The 20,810-nt window shown below is 38.9% G+C and overlaps 1 pseudogene; it reads right to left on the minus strand.

The window, feature by feature from the left end:
* Positions 1-245: 245 nt before the first annotated feature.
* On the minus strand, positions 246-19,448 carry LOC123825414 (annotated as a pseudogene).
* Between the last annotated feature and the right edge of the window lie 1,362 nt (positions 19,449-20,810).

Genomic DNA, 20,810 nt, shown 5'->3' on the forward strand with positions numbered 1-20,810 from the left:
ATACCTTCTTAGCCATAACCACTGGGCACTCAGAGCTATACACATGGGTGAATCCCTCCTTTACACCCCTTGCTTGGGTACCATGCCCTGGATGTAGTAGTTGTCACTCACAGAATGTAAGCAGAAGGAGAAGGAGGCAAAGAGATTGCTAAATCCCATACCTACATAACTGGAAGTATATTTTTAGGCAGAAAGAATTTTTATTTTACAGCTTCCTTTTTATTTCCCTGCTCCCCATTAAATACCTGTTTACCAACCTTTCTTAACTGGTCGTAGCATTCTGTACAAGCATTCAGTTTGCAGTTGGCACTAAACAGAAAATTGCGATGGGAAACTTGGAAAGTCTGTAATTTACAAGAAGTAAACTGTCTAACTACAACTTTAATAAGTGCCTACGTGTCTGTGGGAGGCACAGAACAACTTAAACCTTGATCATTCTAACATAAATGCACTCACACCTTTCCTTAGCATATCTTTACAGGTTTACTGACTTTTCAAACATCTTAAGTCATGTTGCCTAATCTGAGTTCAGCAAGTGACCCTAAGCAGCAGCCTTATCTGTGGCATTGCAGATGCATTTCTAAATGCTGGCCCTCTTGCATTCTGTCTTACCTGCAAGATGGAAGTTGGCTCAAACTGCAGCAAATATGCATGCTCCCTGGATCCATGATGAAAACAGAATGCTTCATGCAGACTTTGCCTAGCCTGTGTCTGAGGTATTCCACATCACATCTGAAGGTGTCAAATCTGCCAGAACCTGGGAAAACAAATCTAAAAGACCAATAAATGAATCATCACCTTTGTTGGCATTGATACCCCCAGCTGTGGTTCTGTGAAGGTCCCTTCCATTTACAGATAATCCTAAACCAAAACTGCTATGGGTATGTCCAGTCATTTTAGGAAATCTGCTTGTTCCACTGGTAAAGTAAATGGCTATTATCTCCATGTGGTTTGTCTCCACATAAGTATAGTTTTTATGGGAACTTCTAGGAAAAAAGAACTACAGTGATTCTGTATATTAAACATAGCAGCATACTGTTAGCACAAACAAGGATTCAAAAACCATCTGCTTGTACCTCTTTCTCTCATTGGTCAGGCCCCAGTTATTTAGGTTGAATTACAAGGTAAATGCCACCCCTCTCCATCTTTTTTTAGCTGCTTTTTAGAATCAAACTAAACTACCATTGATAGCCAATTTTAACAGCCAATTTCACAGCATTTCTATTGTATGATAGAAGACCATTGAAGTGCTTTAAAACCTCAAGCATTTTATCATACATCTAGGAGAATGAGGATTCTGTGGTCTTGTAATCATAAATTTGTGAAGAACTTCCCCTCACCATGGATGCTTTAACATGTGATTTTTTTTAAAGTATGTTAATAAAAGTCATGGGTAATGGTATAGAGCTGGGGTTGGCAAAGTAGAGCCCATGGGCCAAATCTGGCCTGCCTCCTGTTTTTATAATAATAAAGTTTTATTGGAACATAGCCATTCCCATTCATTTACATATTGCCTATGGCTGTTTTCATTCTACAACAGGTCATTGTGACAGACTGCTTGGTATGCAAGGTCTAATTTACTGTCCACTTCTTTTGTAGAAAATGTTTGCTGACCCCTGAAAGGGTTGTTTTTCTGTTTCCCACAAGAGTCTACATAGTTCTGAATACAGTAAACAATAACACTGATGATGATCTAAGCATCCATCCAGGGAAGAAAGGACCCAGTTAAAGGGAAAGAAAACATTCAGTTCTGAAGACTAAGTGGGCATCTATGTAAGTTGTACATTAGGGCAGCTGACAGTAGGTAAATACTTCACATCCAGTGCCTATGAAGCATACAGATTTTATCTGGGAGTATTAGGCCAAGAATAAATGAAGCAGAAACATCCAGGCCATAAGAAATATACAAAAGCTGTTTTCAAAGCTAGCAGAGGTAGGCTAAGTGTTTAGTCTGTGATTCCATAATTATCTTCCTGAAAAATGGATAGTACCTATAACTTTGTACCTGCTATTTCTATCACAGATATGGTTTCCTTTGAAACCTAAAACAGAGATACCATATCAGTCTCTCACTACCAGAGGCAGTAAACGAAGTAGATAGGAGTATGGGCTCAGAAGCCAGACTGCCTGGGTTTGAACCCAGCTCCGCCAGATCATAGCATTTGACTTTATTCATCTGTAAAATCATAGTATCTTCCCCCTAGGTTGTTGTGAGATTTTAATAAGTTAATATATCTCAAGTGCTTAGAACAGTTTTTGGCACATAACCAGGACCATATAAATGGTAGCCACTATTGTGATTCTAACATTATTTTTATGAGAACAGTACTTGGCCTTTGCTAAGAACTTAATACATATTAGCTATTTTGAAGAAAGTAGGAAGAAGTCTAGAGTTGCTATTTCTCCCAAGTGTGCTCCCAAATCCTTGAGTAAAGCATCCTCATTCTAGACAGGGAATTTGCTGCCAACCTAAAGCTAAGAGAGAACTAACACATTAAAAGAGTTCCAAGAAACCCCTGGAAATAGTCCACAGCAGGACTTCCACATAAGAATAATTTAGTTTTATAACTGCATCGTTAACATCAGTGTTCCTCTTGTTATACCCTGAGAAAAGTGTTGCTGTCAGCAAGGGAATTGTATAGCCCACACAGGACTGATTGCAATTAGTTTTCCTGGGAGACAATAACAGCTCTGTGGTTGGTACTGTGATGCACCTCCTAAATCCCACTGTGGGATAAAGGACTTACTGTCTGTGGGTGCTCGGTGCTCTTTAAAGATCACCTTGACTGAAGGAAGCTGCCTTGTCTAAGGTCAGGCCTCCTTCTAGGGACAGTTTCCACCCACACTGATCAGTATGGGCACGTTATGACCAGGGCCTCTTACTTTACCTGGGACTAGCTTTGAGGGGCTATCCAAACTCTAAAGGTTTCAGTGGGTCAGGCAAGGGCTATTTTGGGGAGATAAATTTCTTCCTTGGCCAAATACCACATCTTTCTCCTTTCTTTCCAGGTGTTGATCCCAAAAGAACTCCTTAATAAACTTCTTATACAACTAAGCTCTGTCTCAGGGTCTGCTTCCTGGAAATCCCAACCTATGAAAAACTCTTTCATATGCTAAGCTCTTTCCTGCCTGAGAGTTTTGCACTATTAACACAGTAATAATCACCAATTGTTCCTTTGCCTATAATTTTATTTTCATTTTTTTATCACATCACTCATGGTTTGAATATCTTTTCACTGTTGTCTTTCTTTGACAGAAGCTGTCTACAGCAATTATGGTTACTCATGTCATCATCTCCTTGAGATCACCCCACTCCTCTCTGGGGTTCTAAGACACAATTAGCTTGGTATTCAGGTTTTCACACTTACATGCCACCGTATCCACTGCTGGGGCTACAACTTCATTGGTAATAATGCACTTTGCTTTTGAAAACTACAGTCTGTAGAGGATGTCCTTCTGGGTCAGTTGAGTGTTTCCTGAAATGAACATTCTACCTAAAGGAGCAGAAAAGAAACAATGTTTACAAGGAATGATTTCCTTCATCCTGTTTGTTAGGGCAGTATAGATAGCCAATGTACATTCTGTATTTCTCAGACTGGGTTCATCAATTTTCCTGGCAATGTATCTATTTGTCTTCCTTTCATTATTCTGGTTTTGCCTTTCATAGGATCTCAGAGCTCTGACTCTTGACCTTAACTGAAAGGATGTTAACATCCTAATAATTATCTTCTATCTGAAGACCATTCATAACATTCAGCTTGAAGAGGGTTTTGATTTAAAAAAAGATATCATTACCCAGCATTTATTAAGTACTTGAATGCCAGGTGTATGTTTTAACTCATTTGATCCCCACCAAAACACCCCAAACACAAAAGCTGTGAATAGCTTGCCCAAGATCACCCAGGTAAAAGGTGGCCATGAAGGCATTGAACGCTGTAGCATGACTCCAGAGCTGTACATTCAACCACTTCATTCAGCGCCTTTTATTTATTTTTTAAAATATTTTATTTATTTATTTTTAGAGACAGGGGAAAGGAGGGAAAAAGGGAAAGAAATGTCAATGTGTGGTTGCCTCTTGTGCTCCCCCTACTGGGGGATCTGGCCTGAAACCCAGGCATTTGCCCTGACTGGGAATCAAACCTGCCACCCTTTAGTTCACAGGCCGGTGCTCAATCAACTGAGTCACATCAGCCAGGGCCAGTGCCTTTTAAAATGTGCATGATTGTTTTATGGGAAACCAAAGGGATGATTGAGATATTCACCTTTTCTGTGCTTCTATTCCTACTTCTGTAAATCACACTATAAGGTGAAGTGCAATGGTTAAGATGTGTCCTGAAGCAAGGCACTTTTATAGGTTGGCCTTGGACAAGTCACTTCATCTCCATGAATCCCAGGTTCTGTGTCTATAAAATAGGGATTATAGTAATAGATACCACATCCTTTATAGGATTAATGAGGATTAAAGGAATTAAAATGTGTATAGAGTTTAAAACAGTGCTGAACAGATTTTAGTTACTATTTTCTCAAAGGACTAATGGATTTCCAAAACTATACCTTTATCTATTTATCTCAATCTATCATCTATCTATCTATCTATCTATCTATTATCTTCCAGGCTCTACCACACTTTAAGTTTTAGACCTCAAGGGAAGGTGGATGGTATTCACTTCACAATGGCTTTTACTTCTCCCAGTAACACAACAGCCAAGGAATATTGAGGAACACATGTCTGGTCATTCCTAGACTCTTGACACTGACTCATTTGTTCATTTTATAAAGGATAAGGCCCTCCAGTGGAGTTTTTAATGAGACAGACAATTAGGAGCAAAGAACATTGTCTTTTGCTCCTAGTTGTCTGTTAAATATCTTCTCTTTTTAAACAAGATAATGTTGCAATTTCTATGAGGTTTAACTCCAAGGTTACTTCTTTGAGATGTTTCACCAAGGGATAAGTGCCGTACTTTTTGGACTGTAAGACGCACCCTTCCCCAAATTTGGGAGGAATAATGGTTGTTAATGCTGTTCTTGAGTTCTGCATATATTTACATTGGTGAAATATTATGTTATTTATTTTATTAAATATGTTGCCACATTTTTTGCTTCAAAAATTTTTTTCATATTTTCCTCCTCTAAAACCTAGGTGCATCTTATGGTCTGAAAAATACGGTAGCTATCTGAACACTTTTCCAATATTTAAAGGCACCCTCTGGCAACAAGTCAATGTTTCATGAAGAAGCACATTGTTTAAACACATTACCCTTAAAGACTTTCTGCCAATACATAATTCATGTCATATCTTTAAAAAAAACTATTAACAGTGAATCAACCTTACCTTTTAAAACTACTTCCTCTCTAATCATTCTAGAAAACATTGCACAGTTTCTTACCAGGGACAAAATTATTATTTTAAATAAAAAATAATTTTCCAGTATCACTCTGGAGTGATGTCCTAGTTGATTATAAATACAATGAATTCATCTATTCACTCATTCATTTCAAAAATATATTGAGAGCCCAATATGTTGCAGATACCTTTCTAAGTGCTAAGGATACTGTAAAGAACAAGACAGAAGTGCCTGCCCTCATGGACCTTCTGTTCTAGACATTAAGTACCTGTGAAATATTAGGTGATGTGTGGGATGCCCCATCCTGCGGAGCTCTCCTAGCTGCCATGGATGAGAATAAGTTTTCCTGGACACAATCTGTTGTTCTGGCAGGAAAGGGGGTGGCAATTCCCTTTAGTGGATAATGCCCTAAGCCCTTCTCCAAATGGCTTTTAATAGGATTGGAATGCACAGGGGAATACAGCACACATGCATAGCTTATCAATCAATGTCCAAAAGGTTATAGTCATAAAAAAAATTGACATTATCTATAGATGACAATTGAAGAAACACAGAGATCATCTCAGGTCAGGGTCTATGAGACATGCTGATGCCAAATGGTTGCAAAAACATATTTCATGAAGCAAGGAGTTCACTCCTTAAGCTTTGAATTTAAACATCTGGTTTATATTAACAGGGCTATAGCAAAGCAAAACAAGCTTCAAAGGATACAATGTATTCCTCAGGCCTGATTTCACTCAGGAACCCTCCATGTTAGTGTCAGGTTATGCCTGCCACCTGCATTCCTGGCTTTTCAGTGGAGACTTAATGGCCTCTTTCAAGGCCTGCTCTCACAGGGCTACAATCTCTGAAACCACAGAGAGTGGTACCCAACAGTGGTGGTGTTTAAAAGCACAGACAACAACCACTCTGGGTGGGTGGGTGGGTGAGTGAGGAAGCTGTTTTAGATAGAGTAGTAGCCAGGGCTGGCCTTTCTGAGGATGATTCCTTTGATATTTAAGTTTCCTATAAAAAAAGTTAAAAACTGCCAAAAATAAAATGTCCATTTCTACTTCACAGTTGTTATTTTGCATAAAGCCATAGTAATTGATACATGCTGCTAAAACCCGCTAAGGAAAAATTCCCAAGACAGCCCTGGGTTATAGTGAAAGAGCTCGGGTAGGACATAAGGATCCAAGGTTCTTATTTTGCCTCTCTTTGGACCAAAATCATCCGAAAACTTGTTAGAATTATGAAATATCAGGTCCATCCCAGGATTATTAGTCCAGAATATGCATTTAAAAATATTTTTTATTAAATTTATTCAGGTGCATTGGTTAAAAAATTATATAGATTTCAAGTACATGTTTCTATGATAGATTATCTGTGTAGTGCATTGGGTGTTCACTATCCAAAGTCAAGTTTTCTTTTATCACCATATATTTTATCCCCTTTATTTCCCCTACCCCCTTCTGTCTGGTAACCACCATACTGTTGCCTGTGTAACAAGGTCCTCAAGTGATTCAGATGCACATCAAAGTTTGAGAAAAAATAAACTAGATTATTTTTAAGAACTATTCCTGTTTTGAAATTTTATGAAACTTCTAGGAAATGCTGGCAAGTCCATTAGGCTCTAGTTCTGACTTGCTGAGTGACTTTGGACAACTGACTTAACGTTTATTTTTTCCCCAAATCTATGAAAACTTTGGCCTCCTTATTTATAAAATATGGCTTCCCCCTCTTAATCATTAGGCTCTTGTGAAGACAGAATGAACAAGTGAACAAATATTTATTTTAAAGCCAGAGGGGCCACATATATCATAGAAACCTCATAAAGATTTATGGACTGATATTGGGTGTTTCACTAGTTTGTTTGTGGTAAATAGTACTTAAAGTAAGGGACTAACTCATTGGGTATTAATATTTTTAAATAACTATGTGCTTTCCTGACTGGTGTGGCTCAGTGGAATGGGCATCATTGTGCAAACTGAAAGGTCACCAGTTCAATTCCCAGTTGGGACACATGCCTGGGTTGTGGGCCAGGTCCCTGGTCAGGGGCATGTGAGAAGCAACTGATCAATGTTTCTTTCACATGTCATTGTTTCCCTCTCTTTCTCCCTCCTGCCCTCATCTCTGAAAATAAATAAAATCATTAAAAATTAAATAAAATAACAATATGTCGTATACTGAGATTTCTGTTGTAATAAGATCTGGCTTCTAATATATAGAAAAGAGTTTGAAAATTAAAACATGCTATTGGGAAGAAGCCTCTGAGAAACTAGAAATAAAAGAAGTAGATTGCTTTGTAAGAGATAAACTATAAAGTCAACATAAGCTAGATTGGAACAGAGATATGCTAAGTTAGTATAAAAAGACATGATGATTCAAAAAGGAGCAGGATTAAACTGTGTCTTTTTTTTTATTTTAATCATTGTTCAAATACAGTTTTCTCCTTTTTATTCCCAATCCAGTACCCCCTCCCATCCTCCCCACTTCCCTCCCATTACCACCCTCCCCTTAGTTTATGACCATGTGTTCTTCAAGTCTGTTCCTGTGAACCCTTCCCACTGTCCCCTTAAATTCCCTCTTCTCTCCCCTCCGGTCACCGTCAGCCTGTCATCTCTTTCAGTGTCTTTGGTTATATTTTGCTTGTTTCTTTGTTTTGTTGTTTAGGTTCCTGTTAAAGGTGAGATCATATGGTATTTGTCTTTCACTGACTGGTTTGTTTCGCTAAGCATAATGTTTTCCAGCTCGATCCACGCTGTTGCAAAGGGTAGGAGCTCCTTCTTTCTTTCTGCTGCATAGAATTCCATTGTGTAAATGTACCATAGTTTTTTGATCCATTCATTTACTGATGGGCATCTTGGTTGCTTCCAGCATCTAGCTATTGTAAATTGTGCTGCTATGAACATTGGGATGCATAGGTTCTTTTTGAATTGGTGTTTTAGTGTTCTTAGGATATAGTCCCAGCAGTGGAATTGCAGGGTCAAAAGGCAGATCCATTTTTAGTTTTCTGAGGAAGTTCCATACTGCTTTCCATAGTGGTTGTACCAGTCTGCAGTCCCACCAGCAGTGCACTAGGGACCCCTTTACTCCACAACCTCTCCAACACTTGTTGTTTGTTGCTTTGTTTATGATGGCCATTCTCTCTGGTGTGAAGTGGTATCTCACTGAGGTTTTAATTTGCATCTCTTTGATAGCTAGCGATATTGAACATCGTTTCATGTGTCTTTGGATTTTCTGTATGTCCTTCTTGGAGAAGTGTCTGTTCAAGTCCTTTTCCCACTTTTTAATTGGATTCCTTGTCTTCATAGAGTGCAGTTTTGTAAGTTCTTTATATATTTTGGAGATTAAACCCTTGTCTGAGGTATCATTGGCAAATATGTTTTCCCATACAGTTGGTTCTCTTTTAATTTTGATACTGTTTTCTTTAGCTGTGCAGAAGCTTTTAATTTTGATGAGGTCCCATTTGTTTATTCTTTCCTTTATGTCCCTTGCTCTAGGGGACACGTCAGCAAAAAGTTTCTTCGTGAAATATCTGAGATTTTCCTACCTACGTTCTCCTCTAGGACTTTAATGGTGTCACGTTTTATATTTAAGTCTTTTATCCACCTTGAATTTATTTTTGTATACAGTGTAAGTTGGTGCTCAAGTTTCATTTTTTTGCATGTGGCTGTCCAGTTCTCCCAACACCATTTGTTGAAGAGGCTATTTTTATTCCATTTTATGTTGCTGCCTCCTTTGTCAAATATTAATTGACCATAGAGACTTGGGCTTATTTCTGGGCTCTCTGTTCTGTTCCATTGGTCTATGTGCCAGTTTTTATGCCAGTACCAGGCTGTTTTGATTACAGTGGCCTTGTAGTATAGTTTAGTGTCGGGTATTGTGATCCCTCCTACTTTACTCTTCTTTCTCAAAATTGCAGCAGCTATTCGGGGTCGTTTATAATCCCATATAAATTTTTGAAGTGTTTGTTCTATGTCTGTGAAATAAGCCATTGGTCCTTTAATAGGTATTGCATTGAATGTGTAAATTGCTTTGGGTAGTATGGACATTTTGATGATATTAATTTTTCCAATCCATGAACATGGTATATGTTTCCATTTGTTTGTGTCTTCCTTGATTTCTTTCCTCAGTGTTATGTAGTTTTCTGAATACAGGTCTTTTACCTCTTTGGTTAGGTTTATTCCTAGATATTTTATTTTTCTTTTTGCTATTTCAAATGGGATTTTTTCCTTGATCTCTGCTTCTGCTGTTTCATTGTTGGTGTACAGAAATGCCTTTGATTTCTGGATACTGACTTTGTATCCTGCTGTTTTGCCAAATTCATATATTAGGTCAAGCAGTTTTTGGTAGAGTCTATAGGATTTTCTATGTATACTATCATGTCATCTGCAAACAGTGACAGTTTTGTTTCCTCCTTACTGATTTGAATGTCTTTTATTTCTTTTTCTTGTCTGATTGCTGTGGCTAAAACTTCCAGTACTATATTGAACAGAAGTGGTGAAAGTGGACAGCCTTGTCTTGTTCCTGATCTTAGTGGAAGAGATTTTAATTTTTGGCTATTGAGTATGATGTTGGCTGAAGGTCTCTCATATATGGCCTTTATTATGTTGAGGAATGCTCCCTCTATTCCCATTTTGCTGAGTGTTTTTATCATGAATGGGTGCTGTACCTTATCAAATGCTTTTTCTGCATCAATTGATATGATCATGTGGTTTTTGTCTCTGCTTATGTTTATGTGATGTATTACATTTACTGACTTGCGAATATTGAACCATCCTTGCATCCCTGGAATGAATCCCACTTGGTCATGGTGTATGATCTTTTTAATGTATTGTTGGATGCGGTTTGCCAGTATCTTGTTGAGGATTTTAGCGTCAATGTTCATCAGTGATATTGGCCTGAAGTTTTCTTTCTTTGTTGTGTCTTTATTTGGTTTTGGAATTAGGATGATGTTGGCCTCATAAAAAGAGTTTGGGAGACTCCCATCTTTTTGGATTTTTTGGAATAGTCTGTGAAGGATAGGGGTTAGCTCTTCCTTAAATGCTTTGTAGAATTCTCCTGTGAAATGATCTGGTCCCGGGCTTTTGTGTGTTGGGAGTTTTTTGATTACTGCTTCAATTTCTTTTGTTGTTATTGGTCTGTTCAGACTTTCTGCTTCTTTTTCATTGAGTTTTGGAAGATTATATTTTTCTAGAAAGTTGTCCATTTCACCTAGGTTTTCAAATTTCTTGGCATACAGCTCTTTGTAGTAATTTCTTACAATCCTTTGTATTTCTGTGGTATCTGTTGTAATCTCTCCTCTTTCATTTCTGATTGTGTTTATTTGGGTCTTCTCTTTTTTTCTTGATGAGTCTGCTTAAAGGCTTGTGGATTTTGTTTATCTTTTCAAAGAACCAGCTCTTGGAGTCATTGATCCTTAGAATTGTGCTTTTAGTCTCTATGTCATTTAATTCTGCTCTGATCTTGGTTATTTCCTTCCTTCTGCTTGGTCTGGGCTGCCTTTGTTGTTGTTCCTCGAGTTCTTGTAGACGTAGGGTTAGGTTGTTTGTGTGGAATGTTTCTAACCTTTTTAGGTGGGCCTGAATTGCTATGAACTTCCCTCTCAGGACTGCCTTGGCTGTGCCCCATAAGTTTTGGGTTGTTGTGAGTTCGTTTTCATTTTTTTCCAGAAACCTTTTGATTTCTTCCCTAATATCATTCTTGACCCATTCATTGTTTAATAGCATGCTATTTAATCTCCATGATTTTGAGTGTTTTCGGTTTTTTTCTCTCGGGTTGGTTTCTAGCTTCAGTCCCTTGTGGTCTGAGAAAATGCTTGGTATGATTTCAATTTTCCTGAAATTGTTGAGGCTTGTTTTGTGTCCTATCATGTGGTCTATCTTTGAGAATGTTCCGTGTACATTTGAAAAGAATGTATATTTAGCTTCTTTTGGATGGAGGGCTCTGTCAGTAAAGTCCATTTCATCAAGGGTATTGTTCAATGCCACAATATCTTTGTTGATATTTTGTTTAGAAGATCTGTCCATTTTTGATAGTGGGATGTTAAAATCCTCCACTATAATTGTGTGCTGTCCATATCTTTCTTGAAGTCCTCTAAGATTTTCTTTATGTATTTGAGTGCTCCTATGTTGGGTGCATATATATTTACAATATTTATGTCTGCTTGATGGGTTCTTCCCTTGAGTATTATGAAGTGACCTTCTGGATCTCTCTTTATGGACCTTTTTTGGAAGTCTATTTTGTCTGATATGAGTATTGCTACCCCGGCTTTTTTTTCCTGTCCATTTGCTTGGAAGATTTGTTTCCAGCCCTTCACTTTCAGCCTGTGTAGGTCTTTTTATCCTGAGGTGGGTCTCTTGTAGACAGCAGATATGTGGGTCATTTTTTCTTATCCAATCAGCTATTCTATGTCTTTTGATTGGAGCATTTAATCCATTTACATTTAAGGTTATTATTGATAGGTACTTATTCATTGTCTTTTATGTACGTGCGTTCCTCTCTCTCTCTCTCTCTCTCTCTTTTCCCTCCCTTCCTTAAAGCAGTCCTTTTAGAATCTCTTGCAGAGCTGGTTTGGTCGAGGTGTATTCTTTTAGACTTCTTTTGTCTGGGAAGCTTCTTATTTGGCCTTCTATCTTGATTGAGAGCCTTGCTGGATATAGTAGCCTTGGTTGCAGACCTCTGGTTCTCATTACCTGGAGTATTTCTTGCCATTCTCTTCCTGCTTGAAGTGTTTCCATTGAGAAGTCAGCTGTTAGCCTTATTGGGGCTCCCTTGTATGTTACTTCCTTTTTCTCCCTTGCTGCCTTTAAGATTCTCTCTTTGTCTTGAAATTTTGTCATTTTAATTATGATGTGCCTTGGGGTGGGTCTCTTTGGGTTCCTCTTGATTGGGACTCTCTGTGTTTCCTGGATTTGTGTGCCTTTTTCTCTCATCAAATTAGGGAAGTTCTCCTTCATTACTTGTCCAATTAGGTTTTCCATCCCTTGCTCTTCTTCTCCTTCTGGTATCCCTATTATGCGGATATCATTACGTTTCATATTGTCTTGCATTTCTCTTAATCCCTCTTCATTCTTTCTGAGCCTCTTTTCCTTTTCTTGCTCTTTCTGGATGCTGTTTTCTACTTTGTCCTCCAGCTCGCTAATCCGATCTTCTGCTTCATCAATCCTGCTTTTCATTCCTTCTACTGTGTTCTTCAGTTCAGAAATTGTATTCTTCATTTCCTCTTGACCTTTGTTGAGAGTTTCTATTTCCTTTTTCATGTTTATATGGTTTGCAGTGAGATTGATGTAGTTTCCCTCTAATTTCCGAAAGCTCATTGTGAGTTCATTGAACTTCCTGGTAATCATTGTTTTGAACTCACTATCTGATAGTTGAGTTGCCTCTATTTCATTTCGCATTTTTCCTGAGGCTTCCTCGTTTCCCTTCAATTGGGGGTTGTTTCTTTGTTTTCTCATTGTTCATGGGTTTCTTATTTTTCTTCTTGTTTGTTAATTTGATCAGTTCTGATTCCCCTTAATTATGGTGTGAACTTCTGTGGTAGAATATTTGTGAGATTCAGTGGTGCAATCTCCTTCATGTATCCTGGTGCTCCCAGCTTCCCCCTACTCTTTTTTGTGATCAGTTGGAGGAGTAAGACAAAATGGTTTAAAACAGCAAGACAGTATAGTATGATATTTACTTTAGCAGCCAGTAGAGAAGAGATGGGTTATCTTTTTCCTCCTTATAGTGTTAACCGTGATCCTCCACCCCACTATCCACGTTTTAGAAAGGATGGAAAGAAAGTAAGACTCTTATTGGGGATGAGAGGATTGTTAGTTGTATCTAGAAAGCTGTGAGGCTTTGGGAGGTCAGATTTTAAGGTAGGGTTGGACTAAAGATTAGTATATAGGAGTAGTGAGTAAAAGAATAGAGACAACCCTCACAATAGTATAGTTCAGAAAATTGCAAAGTGGGCTGAGATCAGGTAGGGGTATTGAGAAGCATTTACAATTGTATAGACTAGGTCTTACTAGCAGTAATAGTAAAGTGACAGTCTTGTGGCAGAATCAATGAGGTCTAGATAACAGGAATAAAGAGTATAGAACCTTGAGAGGTGTATTAATGGAACACAGATGAAAGATAGTAACTTATCAACACCTTGTGACTGAGATACCAGGGGGAACCTATCAAATGACAGTATAACCAGCCAAGCAAAGAAGATTATACAGAAAGAAAAAGAATACCAAAATATTATTAAAATAAAAAATGTCAGAAAAGTGAGAAAAAGATAATACAAATTTACAGTAACTTGCAAGATTAAAAAAAAGAAGAGCAGAAGATGTAGTGCAGGAGAGATAAATTTGGAGTGGAAAGAATAATATTAGGATGTATGGAAGAGAAACATAAGGGATAGCGAGATAAAAATAATAAGAATTGAAAACTAAAATGTCACATAAAACACAAGATAAAATCAATGAACCAACATCAGCCACAAAAACAAAACAAAACCAAACAACCCCCCCAAAAAAAACCAACAACAACAAAAAAACAAAACAGGACAAGACAAAACAAAACAAAACAAAACAAAAAACACCTCTTGTTGGTTTCTAACTGGCCAGTTTTTCTGATCTTGCTGGCTTCAGCTGGCTGAGGGAATTTTGAAATGCTTCTCTCTCTCCCAGCCAGATCTCAGCAAGTCTGTCCAGTAGCCTGGGAGCTCTGGAGCACACTGGCTCTTTGGATCTCACTTCCATGTTCTTCTGGACTCCGGGGTCCTGCAGGTTTCCAGCTCTATGATCTCAGGAGGCACCTGCGATGTTTTGGGATTCACTGCGCCCTCCCTGGGGATCGTAAAAGGGTGCACCTGTCCCCCAAACTTTTGGGATTGGGGTCTAAGATCGCCCTAAGCACCTCACCGCAGACCCTTCTGGGATCAAAGCGCTCGGGAGTCAGTCATTCTGATGGTGTGCGAGCGGAGCCCTTTCCAGCTCCTTGGTCCCCTCCGAACCGTACTCCGACGGGGTGTTGGCACCTTTCCCGGCTCCCCCGGTCGGGCTGGCTGGAAATCTCTGAGCCACCACAGTGGGAACGCACCAAGCACTACGTCCCGGGATCCCGGCGCGCGATTCAGGCCTCCCTCTGGGGCACGAGCAGAGCGCAGCCGGCTCTGTACTCTCAACTGATCTGCACTTCAACCGGGCTAGAGGTGCAGGCACCCTTCCAGGCTGCCCCTGGTCCTGTCGGCTAGAGTCCTTCACTCCTCCCAGGTCTCTGGGCGGGTGTTCATAGTCCCTGGGTGATTTTTTCCCAGTCCAGCTGGCCAATCTGTTCCTTTTAGCAATACGTTCTCCCCTGGAGTTGCTCACCCCCATATTCAGGGGAGGGAGCAGTGACTTCCCTCTCCCAGGAGCCCTGAGGCAGACCCGGGAGCACTGGGCGGGCCTGGGGTCTGCACACCCCTAGACCCTGCGCTCATCCCTGGGCCCCTTTTGTCCTGTAGCCATCTCCTTACCATCTGGTTTTCCAGTGAGTGCAATACTTATTGATGTCCTGCTTTCAAAAGTGATTCGGTAACCTAGCCCACTTGCTCTGTTTCTAAACTGTATCTTGATATATGATATCTATCAACATAGAATTGGTCTCGAAAGAGGATATTACAGCCACAGAGCACAGGGCAAATCCTGATAGTACCCATCAAAGCTTGTCTGGGGAAGAAATATCATTTAACAGATTTCACATATTATGGTCCCTAGGATGAGATGGTCCCTAGCCAGTACCTGCATTCACACCAGACTGTTTTTATGTTCCAAGCTTACAAGTTATTTCCTGCCTCAGCACCTTTGCACACACTTTCCCATTGCCTAGAATGCTTCCATTACCCATACCTTCTCCCACTGGCTGACTCACCCCTCAGGTCCTAGCTTAACTATTCCCCTGACTTTCTTGAAGTCTATAGTGGTACCCCTCTTATGTACTCTGATGGCTCCTGTGCAATTTCTGTCATAGTACTTGTCATACTTACACACTATGTGTTTATTTAATTTGTGGATCTCTCTGCCACTGGACCCTAAACCCCATAGCTCCTGAAAGGTAGCAAGTGCTCAATACCACTTATTGAATGGAAGGATGAATGGATATGGAGGGATTAATAGGTGGATTAAGCTTTCAAATACTGGTGCCAAGAAATATAATTATGAAAGTTACTGTTGTCCACCAAACAGACTCCCAGCTAAACACCTTCTTGAGCAGGTCTTTTAGAAGGAAGAAAGAGATACTCATACCTAGGTCTTTTGAACCTTCATACAAATAAATAAATTGGTAGTATCACTTTATACACTCTATGTCATAAACTTGGTAATGAGGGCCCCCACTCCCAAGATCCCATACTCTGTTCTCCATGCAGTAACATGACCCAGTTTCTGACCTACAAGGCCAGTGGCCAGATATGATCAATTAACCAAGGTGGTCAGGTCTGCAAGGTTTCCAGTAAGACAGGCTCCCTTCCTCTAGCTCAGTGGTTCTCAAATTTGAACATGCATCGGAACCATCTGGAGGACTTGTTAAAACACAGATTGCCGGGTTTTGTCTATTTCCACCCAAGTTTAAGATTCAGTAGATATTGGGTGGGGCTATAGGATTTATATTTCTGACAAGTTCCCAGTGATGCTGATGCTGCTGGTCTGGGAGCACATGATGAGAATTACAGTTTAGTACTACTCTTCCATAGTACTATGCACCTTTTCTTTTGAGGAAGTACATTAAAACTCATCCAACTACTCTCCCATCTAATAATGCATTTCTAAACTTTTTAAGAGTCCTCAAAAGGCACCATTCAATTCTACATTTTCCTTTTTATTGCAAAATACACCAAATGTGCAACAGAGTTTATGCTGTGTATCTCTATAATTTTCTTTTAAAATATGAAAATAAGTGTTATCTATTACCCAGCTTAATAGAAAGAATTTAACAATGTGTTTGAGGCCCTCTGTGTATCTGGCTTCAGATTCCCAGGTGGCTATTATCCAGAATGCTGTATTAACCATTCTTTCACCTTTCCTTATCATTTTATCACATGTGTATGTAAACCTAAGAAATATATGAACAACTGAAGTCCTTGTAAATATTTTATTACCTAAGGCATATTAATAAAGAAAATAATAAGAAATTAAATTACTGTGAGCTCATTTCTGATTCTGCCATGAAGACTAGCATTGTTAGTATAATAGACTCACCATTCATCGCCTTCCTCTCATTCTCACTTCTAAGAGGATCTGCCTTCTGTCCTGCCCACAATTCCAGTAACCATGTTTGTATGAAATGAAGCTGCATCTGACCACATCTGAGTCGCCTAAACCAAGCTATCCCAATCAGAGTTTGCCTCAAGTTTTGATTTAAGAGACTAAGTGGATTATCAGATGGAATATATAGGGTTAGAGCCTGAGGCCTCTGTGTTGCAAACCAGAGTCATGTGCCAGCCAGAATGAAAGGGAATTTTGAGACAATGTGTCAGGAGAGAGAAGTCAAAGGAGCAGACACTTGAAAGAGAAAGAAACAAGAGTTCCTGTGCCTTCACATTAAAAGAAAGAGAGAAGCTGCCTGCTGAATAGCCTGTTTCCTTGCAGAGACAAGTTGTTATTTCTATACTTTTTTTTCTGTAAGATTCTCCAGTAGATGTTCAATGATTCTTTTTCCTTATTAAGTTTATATGAATGAGTTTGTGGCCCTGACCATCAGCCTCTTAATAAGACAATGTGATTAAGTAGCATTCATGAAAGCAATCATTTTATTTAAAAAATATGTAAAAGTGGACCATGCAACTCCAATGTGTAATTTAAATATGCACAGGAGATCACAGGATATAATTTTCCTCAAATGCAAATAATGGCTATAATAAAATAATAATTCCTACTTGATATAATGATTTGTTATGACAATAGGGATATTAATTCAACAAATATTTTGTGGAGCATCTACTATATGCCAATCATTGGAGGTCAGAGGCAATATATCATAGTCATTAGCCCTGGCTGATATGGTTCAGTGAGTTGAGCACCAGCCTGCAAACTAAATATATCATAGTCATTGCCTTTTGGGAGCTCACAAAGTCCTACAGGAATGACAGATTTATGACCAAAAAGTATACCCACACAATATAGTACAGGTTAAAATAGAAATACCTGTTTCTTGTTGAGCTTAAAAAAGAAAACACTTGGACTGGGACTCAGGGTGGGGTTGCCTGAGGAGATGACATTAGAGCAAAGGCTTGAATATCTAAAAAATAGTTGTCCAGGAGGTGAAGTATTATGGGTAGGCTTTGCAAGCAAAGGAAAAAGTGTGCATAAAAGCCAGGGGATGGGAAAGGTCACAAATCTCATAGGAAGCCATTTGACATGGCGTATGAGTGTGAAGAAATGAGAACAATAAAGGGAAGATAGCTAGAATCTTTCATAACACATCTGAAGAAGTTCATACTTTATCTGGGAGGCAACAGGGAGTTAGTAGATAATGTCAAGCAGCCAAATAATAGGATAAAAATGTGTTCTATAAAGAACACTGACTATGGAGGATGAATTGGATTTGGAGAGGATGTGGGCACATATAAGACAAAATTAGGGAAACATTTGGGGAAATTCATTCAAAAGATGGTAACACGTGAAATAAGACAATGGCAATGAAATTGGAAGAGAGACTCTGGAGGCATGTGGATGGTCAAATTTATGAGGTATAGGAACTGATTAGGAAAGAGTCACAGCTATCTGGCTTAGAACACCAGATGGACTAATCATGAGAGGAATGAAGGCATACCACAGGAGCTGGGGTGGGATCTTTGAGTTTGTGGTTGCATTGAGTTTCAGATGACCATGCTGGACCTATAAAAGGAGAAAAGCAGTTGGTGTGAGGATATTTAGTTGTTGATTGGCATCCACTTAATAAAGCTATTGCGTTTTGAAAAACCAGACTCCTATTTTAGGTCAAAAGAAACAGCATGTTTCCAACACATTTCTAAGATTCCTGAGAATAACACTGTATTTTGTAAACTTCCTCAAATATTTACCCAAATAAATTTCTCATGATTACTTAGATGTTTTAGAAAATCTACCATCCAGTCTACTTTAATTATGATCAGATTTCAAACATCACTGACCTGTTTGCAGACAGGCTACATTGACAAGCCACCACACCAGGATCCTGTGCAGAATCACAATGACTCACTCTCACCTTTGTAGAGCACAGGCTTCTGTAAGTGTACTGGCAAATTTCCTGGACAGATATCCTAGCTCCTCAAAACTCTGTCTCACTTCTCTACTTCCACTCATCCATCAGAAGGCAGGATTGGAAGTTCTCTTTCCAACCTAAGGAAAGACAATCCAGTCATGGATTTAAAGGTGGTAATTAAGCTAAATTCTACTTTAAGAGAATTATGGAATATTTTTTCTGAAGAAAATTCACAGGTCATTCATTAGGACATACATGGAGTATTTGGCAGTAACTCTGGAATTTTTATTTCTAGATGTTGGGAACCATGTCATTTGAGCCATGTCATTTCTTCCAGCATGTGTCATTTCTCATTTAGCCTGATGGTTAAAATTCTTTTATCCCTTTATAGTTCTCCCAATGCTATACCTATGCCTCATGTACTTGGAGTCACTTTCACTCTACTCATTTTTGCTTTTTAAAAAAAGTAACCTATGATCATGCATTTTTCTAACTCATGCTTTCTCAACCATGGAACTATTAACATGTTGAGTCAGATAATCCTTTGCTGTGGGGGACTGTCTTGTGCTTTTGGGGTATTTAACACCAATATCCCTGGCCTCTACCATTAGCACACACCTCCCCACAAGTCATGGCAACAAAATGATCTCCAGACAATGCCAAATATCTCCAGGGGCAAAATCACTCCTATTTGGGAACTACAGATTGGCCCTTGCTCTATACCTTTTCTATATTGGTCCATTGGTCCAGAATGTCTTTAGTGTAGTTGAAATACTCTGGAATATCCAGTTTGAAGCCCTGTTTCATTGACTCATAGTTATAAAAATTATGACAAGTCACTGTTCTATAATCTTTATGCAACACTCTCATAGAACCAGAAATTGCTAGATGCTGAAAACACTTGACATGAACTAATATCTCCATAGTGACAAGAGATAGCATCAATTTTGTTGGATGTTTAGTACCCAAGGTTTCCTATGGAGACCAATCCATATAAAAGATAAGCAAAGGGACAAGTAGTTGTTTCTGTCCTAAAGGTAGCTATACCCTAAAGTAGCTAAGTTTCATTATTCATCATCATCATTATCATAGTACCATTTTCTGAGCATTCACTAAGCTCTAAACACTGTACTCTGTGTTTTACATAAAATTTATCATTAAATCATTAAAGTAAACCTACAAGGTAGATACTATTATCATCTGTTTACAGATATAGAAAATGACTAGTAAGAGGCTGTTTAGTCAGCTCTGGAAACCATAATAAAATACCAAAGATTAATGGGCTTACACAACAGACATTTATTTCTCATAGTTCTGGAAGCTGGAAAGTCCACCATCAAGGGGTTGGTTACCTGGTGAGGGACCCTGTTTCTGGCTCTCTAGTGGCTGCCTTCTCTGTGTCCATACATGGTAGAGAATTCTGGTCTCTTTCCTTCTTATAAGGACACTTAATCCCATCATGGGGTTCTCACCCTCATGACTGCATCTAAACCTAATCACATCCCAAAGATCCCACCTCCAAAATACCATCACACTGAGGGGACACAAACATTCGATCTGTAATAGAGGCATTGAATGGATTTGAACCAATAAATGTCTGGGTCTAGCCCATTTTCCTGTTTCATGTTACTGCTTCCCATGTTTATTTCTAAAGAAGGAAAGACCTAGGTCACCCAGTTACTCTCAGTGAAAGCAAAAGTCTAAGCTTTCTCACCTAATATCTTTTACCTGCAGATGTCAACTTAGTGCAGAAATAACTGTCAAGGAGAGTTTTCACAGTGGATAAAGTTTTCATAGATAAAGTAATTGAGGGTAGACCACTACCAATTAGGTACAAAAACACCATCCAAGATCCTATAGTTTACAAGCTGTGGTTCTTATGCTCCCATTAAGAGCCCACACTGCCTTTGAGCCCAGGCTTTGAGCTGCATTTACCAGAGATGTAATAATAGGGCTTCAGCTATAGGGCTTTTGTTGGAGAGGACCCTTAGAACATTCAGCCCTCCCTGCTTCTGCGGGAAATTGATCACAATACCATTTAGTTGGCTGAGATCTCATAAATGAGGCTGTTCAAAACACAGTTCTAGGGATCTTAGGGTTTACTTCTTCATGTTTTTTTTTTATAATGTTCCAAGTTTCCTACAATAAAACATTACTTTCACAGTCATTAAGTCATAATTTTTAATTTCTTGCTGTGTGTGTAGTGTGGCTATATGGAAGCATTTCCATATTGATAAAGTGCCAAACAAGAATTAATAGCAGCTGTCAGTTGTAAGTTTTACTGTA

This window comes from Phyllostomus hastatus, unplaced genomic scaffold (genome assembly GCF_019186645.2).
Source record: "Phyllostomus hastatus isolate PE091 unplaced genomic scaffold, TTU_PhHast_1.1 phas_contig_64, whole genome shotgun sequence".
NCBI lineage: Eukaryota > Metazoa > Chordata > Mammalia > Chiroptera > Phyllostomidae > Phyllostomus > Phyllostomus hastatus.